Below are 9669 nucleotides of genomic sequence, written 5' to 3'. Positions count from 1 at the left end.
AAAAAAAAAAAAAAAAAAAAAAAAAAAAAAAAAAAAAGAGCGGCCTGGTGGTTGACAGCCTGGCTGCCTCTGCCGGTTTCCAAGCCGGGCACCGCACCCACTGGTCAGCGGAGAACAGGGCGGGGCCTCTCTGCACGCTCCCACACCTGTCCTTGGCCACAGCACTTACTGAACCCACAATGTCATCGCCACTGTGTGATTATGGAAGCGATGGCGCTCCCTGCGCTGGAATGCAAGCTCCATTGGGCAGGACCAGGCCGGTGTCTGCTTACCACCAAGTCCCCATCTGCCTGGCACAGGGCCTCACAAGCTCTCAATAAATATTTATGAACGGAAGAAAAGAAGAAGGATGAGGAGAGGGAGGGGCGGAGGAAGGAGCCACGAGCGTCAGCCAGAACAGCCTTCCCAAGATAAATGTTATTGTTACACCCTGAACCCAGAGTCTTCAAGTCTTGGGCCTGGAAGCACTGGGGGAAATAAGAATTTTAATTATAATAAGGGGAAAGACCCACAAATTGGTACCACATTGCTCTGTTTCAGCTTTCTGTAGGGTAGCAGCTTAGGGGGGTGTCCAAATCACAGAAGGTATAACCGCTGATGGGTGTGACCCTGAATGTTGCCAGGCCCCCCTCTCAGACCTTTCCACATCTTACTTAACCCCTGCAACAAGCCTCTGAGACAGGTTCTATTATTCACCCATTTTCGAGATGAGAGGACTGAGGCCCGGAGGTGTTTCAGTAACTTACCAGAGGCCACAGTGCTAAGTAGCAGAGCCAGGTTTGGACTCACATGTAGTTTGACTCTGGAAACTGTGCCCTTAATTCCTATGTGATGCTTCCAGAAGAGGGAGAAATGTTTGGGAAATTCATGAGTGGTATTTCTTTTCTGACATTGTGGAGTCTGGGAGCCCATCATAAGAGAAAGGGGCCTTCCCAAATAACGGGTGCTGGTATGGCTGGGCTGGAAGACCCTGTCATTCATTCATCAAGTGTTTACTGAGCACCTAACCCTGCTTCCGCACCGGCAAGGTGAGAATAATAACACCGGCACGCGCCTTACAGGACAAGGCACTTGGAACACAGCCCGGCACACAGTAGGAGCTCCATAAGTGTTTATTGTATGGTTGTTGATGCGAAGCAAGCCCTGGCTGGGCTTTGGGAACAGAAAGCCACAGAAGACAGACATCCCCCGAAGGGGCCTGCTGGCTCGCAGGAGAAACGGACAGATCAACTGTCACAACCCACTCGTTCTTTAGAAAATGAAAAAGTGCCTCTCTGACCAAAATATAAGATCTCAGCATCATTTACAATATAAAATGTGATCCTATTTAAATAGGCACACACACAAATGGGTGCACGTAATAAGGTCCGAATGAGGCTGATAAACTGTATTCATGTTAACTGTCAATGCATTGTGTCTGCGTGAGTTCCCTGCTACGGTGCTAAGTTATGTTGATGTTCCCTTGGGGAAAATTGGGGGAGGGCCATGTGGGTTTCTTCTGCATTATTTCCTACAACTGTGTATAAGTCTATGATTATCTTGAAATAAAAACGTTGCTTTTTTTTTTTTTTTTGGTAGAAAGATCTCTTGGATCTTTCAAGAGAAGCGGATCTGTCATGCAGACACTTTCTAGGACGTTTAATTCCGTAATATAGGCACATACATGCAGTTACGACTGTGCACACAAGATGATGGATGTTAACCAAACTTACTGTGGTCTTCATTTGTCAACGTGTGTAAGTCAAGTCATTCTGCCGTATGCCTTGAACTTACACAGTGCTGTGTGCTCGTTCTATCTCAATAAAAGCACAAGGCGGAAAAATGCTGTCCTGAACATCTAAGTGCCTGGAATAATAAGAATGACTGCACCACTATTGGGTGCCGGGTGTGATTTATGTACATCACTTCCAATCTTCACCAGATGAGATTTCTTTTTTAATTTTTTTAACGTTTATTATTTTTGAGAGAGAGAGAGAGAGCACAAGCAGGGGCAGAGAGACAGGAAGGCACAGAATCCAAAACAGGCTTCAGGCTCTGAGCTGTCAGCACAGAGCCTGACCTGGGTCTCCAACCCACAGACTGTGAGATCACGACCTGAGCTAGAGTCGGCCGGTTAACCGACTGAGCCACCCAGGAGCCCCAGCCACATGGGAATTTTTAATCTCTAAATTCAGCTGAGAGCTAAACTCTCTTCCCAACACAGGGGAAATGATGGTCTGGCTTTGTATCTGCCGGAAAGGGGCTGCCTGGTGGACACTGCTGAGAGCCACTTCTCCGCTCTGTAGTCCCATCTTTCCAGAAATGTAAACAAGCGGAGAGGGCTGGGCTTGACAAAGGAAGATGAAGGGGCCTAGGGGGGCTGGTGATATGATGATAATGGTGACTTATGGAAAGTCAGAAAAATCAAAAGTCTCTAATGAGGGGTGCCTGGGTGGCTCAGTCAGTTAAGCATCTGACTTGGGCTCAGGCCGTGATCTCGAGGCTTGTGGATTCAAGCCCCTGCATCAGGCTCTGTGCTGATGGTGCAAAGTCTGCTTGAGATTCTCTCTCTCTGCCCCTTCTGCACTCGCACTCCCTCGCTCTCTTCCTCTCTCTCAAAATAAATAAACTTTAAAAAAATCTCTAATAGGGAGAAAGGAGATTTTCAGGAGGATGGCCAAAAAGCCAAGCAGCGTGTGGCTTTTTTTGTGCTTGGTGGTGCAATCCTGCAAAAGGCAATAATATTTCATGGTCTAAATGGCAATCCTTCTCTCTGCTTCCAGGAGAGCGAGGTCACTCATCACCTGCTTTATGACCACGACTTCCAGGGCTAATCATCGGCATGACATAAGGCTCACCCAGTGGACGCAGCCGTCTCCAAGCGTTCTGTCCACATCAGGATTCAAAACAACACTTAAACATCAATAAGAGGGGTGCCTGGGCGGCTTAGTCGGTTAAGCGTCCAACTTCGGCTCGGGTCATGATCTCGCGGTCTGTGAGTTTGAGCCCTGTCTGTGCTGACAGCCAGCTCAGAGCCTGGAGCCTGTTTCAGATTTTGTCTCTCTCTCTGCTCCTCCCTCACTCACACTCTGTCTCTCAAAAATAAATAAACATTAAAAATTTAAAAAGAAAAGAAAGACTGTACTGTGTCACTTCTGTCCTTTGGTAAGTGTGCAGGAAGGAGGTGGTGACATGTCACTGATGTCTGGAGGGCCCGGAGGCTCCCAAAAGCACGATATGAACTTGGTATAGGTTGGGAGCTGGGTCCTGGGAGCCGAGTTATCCTCAGGGGCAAGACTTCTGGGCCGTTCGGATCTGGACCCATGCGGCATTCCAGCAGCTTCTTTCCCAGTCTTGGGACGTTCGAGGAAGGATTTTTTTCCCCATCTGTGACATGAAAGCAGCCTAAAGATGAGTCATTTTTATGAACCACAATGGAGCGTCATTGAAGGAATGTGCCATGTGTGGAAAAGTCTGGATGGAGACATTATAAATTTTTAAGCACAAGTGAGATCAACCCACAATCTCTTAGTGTAAAATACGGTTGGCTGCCCATCGCTCCTTCTGCAAGCCGAGCTCACTGGCGAAAGGAAGCAGGCGCTCAGGCCCTCACCCGCATTTCCGGAAGGCAGTAGAATACGCCATCTAATGAGAATGTGACATGAGGAAGATATATGAACACCTACTTAAGCCAGAGAGCCCATTCCAGCTGGTTCTCCATCTCTCCTCCCTAAAAACAACAGTAACTGTTTTCACCCCTCACCTCTTGCGAGGAAGGCAGAAGAGTGTGGTGACTCAGCCTGACCGTCAGGAGGGCTGGCTCTGGCCTCGGACGACCCCGGGCAAGTTACCTGGGCCTCACTTGCTTCCCATGGAAAACCCAGGTGATAATCATTATTCCTTGCTCCCTGGGCACCTGTGAGGAACCCAGCGTGGGTTCCCAGCGGGGGTGCCGGGCACATGCCGAGGGGTCCACACGAGATGTGTGTGTAATACAGTCCCCTGTTTGGGGCACTGTGCTCAGTCTGGCCTTCGCTATTCCATCCCATCTTCACGATACCACAGGAGGTAGGGGTTTTGTCCTGTTTTACAGGGGAAGAAACGGAGGGCTCGTGAGGTCAAGTGGCTTTGGCCACAGTTCTGCGGCCCCCAAGGGTCCCCACCTGCAGGCACGACTCACCCCTGCCGGCTTCGTGCCTCCACTGACACGCACAGGCCTCCCCCCAGCCCCCTTTCCTTTCTCCATCTCTTTCCCCTCACAGAGGGTGCTTGTCTCCTTACCCTGGTTTCATTTATGTTAACACTAAAGCGGCTCTATCCCGGGCCCCCCACGAGGGGTCTCAGCCACAGGCTGGTCCCCAGGCCAGCCGCCCGCCCGCCCGGGCAGGGCTGGGCCTCCTCCCTGGGCCTCTTCTCTCCCATAACACAGCTACTAATTACTGCCCCGCAAACACACCACCGTGTCTCAGAACTAACCAGCAAATGAAAAGCTATCGCTCTCAGCCAGCCTCTCTGGGCCTCTCAGCCTCGTGGGCGAGCGGCCTTCCCTCAGCCGTCAGGATCACTTACAGAGGCAGGGCAGGACGGGAATCACTCCTATCGGCCAGGCACGCCGGGGGAGACGTGTTTCACGGAGACGGGGGGGGGGGGGGGGGGGGGGGGGGGGGGAGTGTGTGTGTGAGTGTGTTGTGAAAACGGGAGTATATGGGAGTGTGTGTGTCACGTGAATTCGAGTATGTGAGAGCATGCATGTGAGCGTACAGAGTGTGAGGGCAGGTGTGAGTAAAGGTGAGTGTGTATTTGTCTTTCCTGAGCCCCCCCCCACCCCGTGCTGTACTCAGGAATTTGAGATGGGGGGGCGAGCGGGGGCTCCTGCCACTACCTATTGCTGCTGGAAGGGTCCAGAACCACCTGAGACCCCAAACCAGGAAGCATCTGCTTTCCCCCACAAAGTAGGCAGAGGAGAAGGAAGTGGAGCATTGGCTTCATTTGGCAAATGGAGAAACTGAGGAAAGGTAGGTAGACTGACACCCTGGCCTCTCTCCCCACACCCAGCATTGAGCACACCACGCCCAGCCCCCAGGCCTCCACGGGGCTGACAGCCCCACACCCCATGCGGCTGCTCCGCTCTGCGCCCTGGGGCAGGTCACTCAAGCCTCACTGACACTCTGGTTTGTCCTTTAGTCTCACTGGCACTGGCACCCACTGGGTACCAAGCCTGTATCCCCAGGACAGCCCTCTGCACAGGGGAGCTGGCAGATGAGCTACAGATGAAGTTCTACAGATGAAGGAACAAAGGGATTAAGTAACTGAGCTTTTATGGTGTCACGGGCATGCAGTGACTGGGCTGAAGGGCAGACAGGATGAAGGCTTCCACCTCATCTTACAACAGCCCCCCAGAAATGCGGTACCAGCGTGCGTGCCTACAGCCAATTTCCCTCTTTGAAAAGCTCAGTCCCATCCTCCGGAGGGCCCAACCCGCAACGCCAAAGTTAACCCCTTCGGTGATTCTGCCGGAGGTCTCCCGGGACCCAAGGGAATCACACCCATGTGTCCCACAGCCCCCAGGTGGCAGATTCCCCCTTTGTCTTGCACGCGCGTGCACACACACACACACACATGTGTCCCCCGGCCTCTGTCCACAAGTGTGTGTGTGCTACATGAATTCTACTGGTCTGTTCAACAGGTTAAGGGAGGGCTTGGGTTCTGCTTCCAACCCAGATAAGAGAGCCAAAGAGAAACACGAATAAGCAGGTATGAACACAGTCCCCAACATCCTCGAGATGGGGGGCAGGGGGCATGTGGAGGGATGGGCTGGGCAAGGGTTTGAGTAGGCAAGAGAAGGTTCTCCGGGTGGGAGGGGCTGCTGGTCCCATCCAGTTCCACTTTACAAAATAACTCATCAAACTGGAAAACTCAGCAAGATCTCATCACCACAGAGAGCCCTTCAAGCTGGAGCAGCTCTACAAAACCTTTTCCAGACTCATGAGCCCCGCAAAAGTCCAATTTTGCTTGCAAAGTTCCCCCCCACCCCGCCCTAACAGCACGCTCTAAAATTGTTCCCTCTTTCATTCCGTCCATCCCCCAGGCTCAAGCATTACTGCCTACAGCAAAGAACTTGAACTTGGGCTTGGACGTCATGGGAGAGGGAACAAACCGGGAACCGCCTCAGGTTAGCAGACGTCCTTGCCCCTTGCCCCCCACGGCCCGCTGATTTTCATTCGCCAGCTTCTGTCTTCTCTCAGACCCCATAACTGAGGCTGGTTTCGCATGGAGCCCGGTGCCAGGACGCGCTCTAGCTGCCTCCGCACCCCACCTACACCCCAGCCCCCCAGAGCAAACGCAGAGCCAACAGCCGCCCGAAGCAGCCGCCTTGATTTACAGTCAAGCGTAAGCACTGCAAATTCTATTTTATTTCCCCAGAAACACATGAAAAACTTGGCGCTTTCATCTGCTGACACAAATCTTTTTTCTGTCTGTTTTTCTTTTTTTCCATCATTCTTCCCTCCCCAGTGCCCTGCCTCACCTCCTACCTCCGCCCCAGTCACCAGTACATGAAATGAAAGGCTGCAGATAAATGAAGAGGCAGGGAGATTGGACACACTGACTCATCTAGAAAATCATTTTCCTTCTGAATCTGCATCTTCTGGGGAGCACACATCTGTTATCGTGTGTCAGGGCCAGGAGGAGGCATTCCCCGGCCCCTGACTTGTCTTTGCTGGGGACCCAGAGGGACCACTCACCGTAAGGTTTGGCCACGTTGGAGAATCCCTAGCCTCTGTGCCCGTCACCCTGAGGGGCTGGAGTCTCCGGTGGTGTCTCCTTTAACCAGCCTGCCCGCTGAACCCTCTCCCTACTCCCAATTCCTCCCCGACCCGTTCTCCCGAAGCCCCTCCGGACCAGGTCAGACATGTTTGGTCACACCAGGTGGGAAAGTCTCCCTGACCGCCTCCCTCCCGTTCACACAGACTTGCTGAGGACAATCGCACCATTATCCACGGCACAGAAATGGTGGCATAGCAAGACCTCAGGCCTCAGAGGGCCACAGAATCCTTCCAAATCCTCTGTGAAAGTGTTCACCCTCTAACCAAGTTTTTGGATGTTGGAGTTTGTGCAGCGGTCGTGGTGGGGGTTGGGGGGGGGGGGCATTTGGTAGCCCAATACTGCTTTTGAGTCTGGGGACAAGGTCATCAACTGACTTGAGGGGTATAGAAACCTGATTAACAGGGATGCTTGGGGTCTCAGTCGATTAAGCGTCTGACTTCAGCTCAAGTCATGATCTCGCAGTTCATGGGTTCAAGGCTGCGTCGGGGTCTGTGCTGACAGTTCGGAACCTGGAGCGTGCTTCGGATTCTGTGTCTCCCTCTCTCTCTCTCTCTCTCCACCCCTCTCCTGCTTGCACTCTGTCTATCTCTCTCTCAAGAATAAACAGGAAAGAAGGAAGGAAGGAAGGAAGGAAGGAAGGAAGGAAGGAAGGAAGGAAGGAAGGAAGGAACCTGATTAGGACATTTCACACATCAGAAGAACTCATCCCATGGACCAGGCCTGGTCAGCTGGTGGGTAGTTCACAGACCCACCATCTGTGACAGCATCAGCACCGTTCAAAGGCTGAGGGTTGGGGGGGTGGGGGGAGAAGGGAAACTGTCGGGGAATAAAAATCTGGTGGGAATCTAAAGTGCTCCCCACCCCACCCCAGCATCCTCCTCAGGTCCACAAGAGAGATGAGCAATCTCCTCAAAGAGTTCTGGGGGTTTGATGATGGGGGTAATAATATCCAGGCTCTTTCAAAGTCACTTTTCTCCCTGGGAGCCCTAAGCATCTTCACAAAGACTGTCTTATCCGGAACAGTTCTATAAAAGTAGAAATTGAGGGGCGCCTGGGTGGCTCAGTCAGTTGAGCATCCGACTTCAGCTCAGGTCATGATCTCACAGTTTGTGGGTTTGAGCCCTGCATTGGGCTGACAGCTAGCTCAGAGCCTGGAGCCTGTCTTCAGATTCTGTGTCTCCCTCTCTTTCGCTCTCCTGCTCACACTGTCTCTCTCTCTCTCAAAAAATAAATAAAACATAAAAAACATTAAAAATAAAAAAATTTTTAAAAAGGTAGAAATTGATATAAATTGCATCATTGAGTTTTATAACAAAGTTGAGGCTCAGAGAGGTTAAGTCATTGGTCCCAAATCACACAGCATGATAAACAAAACAAACTAAAATGGACAATTTCTTAAAAGTGAAACATGTATCTAACATGCAACCCAGCCATTCCACTCCTAGGTATTTACCCAAGAAAAGTGAAAGCATAAAGAGCTGTACGTAAATATTTAAAGTGACTTTCTTCATAATAGCCGAACACTGGAAACAATCCAAACGCCCACCAACAGGTGAATGGATAAACACATCGTGCTGTATCCCTACAGTGGAGTACTGCTTCGCAATAAAAAGAAACAAAACTACTGATACATGAACAATGTGGATAAATCTCAAAAACACTGTACTAAGTGAAAGAAGCCAGACTCAGAAAGAAAAGAAAAAAAAACACCAGTATATACTACAGGTTCCATTTATACAAAACCCTAGAAAATGCAAACTAATCAACAGGGATAGAAAGCAAATCAGAGGTGTCCTGGGGAGAAAAGGGCAGGGAGAAACTTCCAAAGGTTATGAAGATGTTCAGAATCTCAGTCGTGGTGATGGTTTAACGGATGCACGTTAAATATGTGTGTGGCCAAATTCATCAAACTGTACACTTTAAATACGTGTAGCTTATCGTAGGCCAATTATATGTCCATAAAGCTGTAAAAAAACATTAATGTACAAAGGAGAAGGAGGGACCAAGCAAAGAGGAAATAGAAGTCGGAAAATGAGGTGCTAGAAGTGAAGTTAGCGTGCAGAACATACAATCTGAGGCATGACCCAAATTTATTTCTGACTTTTCATTTTCTGGCAGTGAAATAAAAAAGGGAGGAAATGATTTTCACACAAGAAAACAATATCCACGAACTTAGAAATGAATCCATCGTTGGGGGAAAGCCCAGCAGTTTCCCCGTCCTGCGCACGTGAGGCAGCCGGTCTCACGACTTCCCTGAAGCGTACTAGGCACACCCGTCGTCGGTGAGATTCCTCAAAGCCAGCTGTGTGCTGGTGCGTGTTTCACAACCGACTCCCGGGGCGGGCAGGCCTGATTTGTGGCGCTCCCCAATTTCTGTGGGATAAACACTTCCACCACAGCCAATGTCAAGTTACCCAAGGAAAGTCGAGGCGCACAGACCCAGGAAGGGCACAGCGTCGGGGCGCTGCGCCCACACAGACACAACCCACGTCAGTCACCTCGGAAGCGTAGAAAACAGCAAACTGGGGGGAAATAATTAGGAAGGGGTGAGTTTCGAATACATTTTGTCCTTGTTTTTCATGTAATTTCATTGTGAGCTTATATAACTTAATTTTTAATGATGGTTTGCCCATAATATGCCTCAAGAATTAGATGTCAGGATCTGGCACTAGCCAGCGCCAGCGTCAGCATGGCTACTGGGCACAAGCTAGGGGGTGTGACTGAGCCAAAGTCCCCATGCGTCCCAAGGTCCTGTGGTTGGCAGGAGACAGCCACCTAACAGACACAGATGTAGGTGGCAGTGCTCCCAGAAAGTCCCATGTCTTCTGCACATGAGACTCCTCCCCCAAAGTGGAAGGAGTCCTC

General features: G+C 50.6%; 2 long non-coding RNA genes across 2 annotated transcripts; both read left to right on the top strand.

The window, feature by feature from the left end:
• Positions 1-5375: 5375 nt before the first annotated feature.
• On the top strand, positions 5376-7087 carry LOC120232611. The gene is made up of 6 exons (XR_005528606.1): positions 5376-5547; positions 5666-5733; positions 6068-6151; positions 6225-6369; positions 6493-6728; positions 6948-7087. It is a non-coding gene; the product is annotated as an uncharacterized LOC120232611 (long non-coding RNA).
• A 363-nt stretch (positions 7088-7450) lies between these two features.
• On the top strand, positions 7451-9384 carry LOC120232616. The gene is made up of 2 exons (XR_005528610.1): positions 7451-7535; positions 8923-9384. It is a non-coding gene; the product is annotated as an uncharacterized LOC120232616 (long non-coding RNA).
• The last annotated feature ends 285 nt before the right edge of the window (positions 9385-9669 follow it).

Source organism: Hyaena hyaena, unplaced genomic scaffold (assembly GCF_003009895.1).
Source record: "Hyaena hyaena isolate Hyena2069 unplaced genomic scaffold, ASM300989v1 scaffold_3, whole genome shotgun sequence".
Taxonomy (NCBI): domain Eukaryota; kingdom Metazoa; phylum Chordata; class Mammalia; order Carnivora; family Hyaenidae; genus Hyaena; species Hyaena hyaena.
Note: the sequence above shows the minus strand (reverse complement) of the source record. Positions and strands in the feature narration are given on the sequence as shown.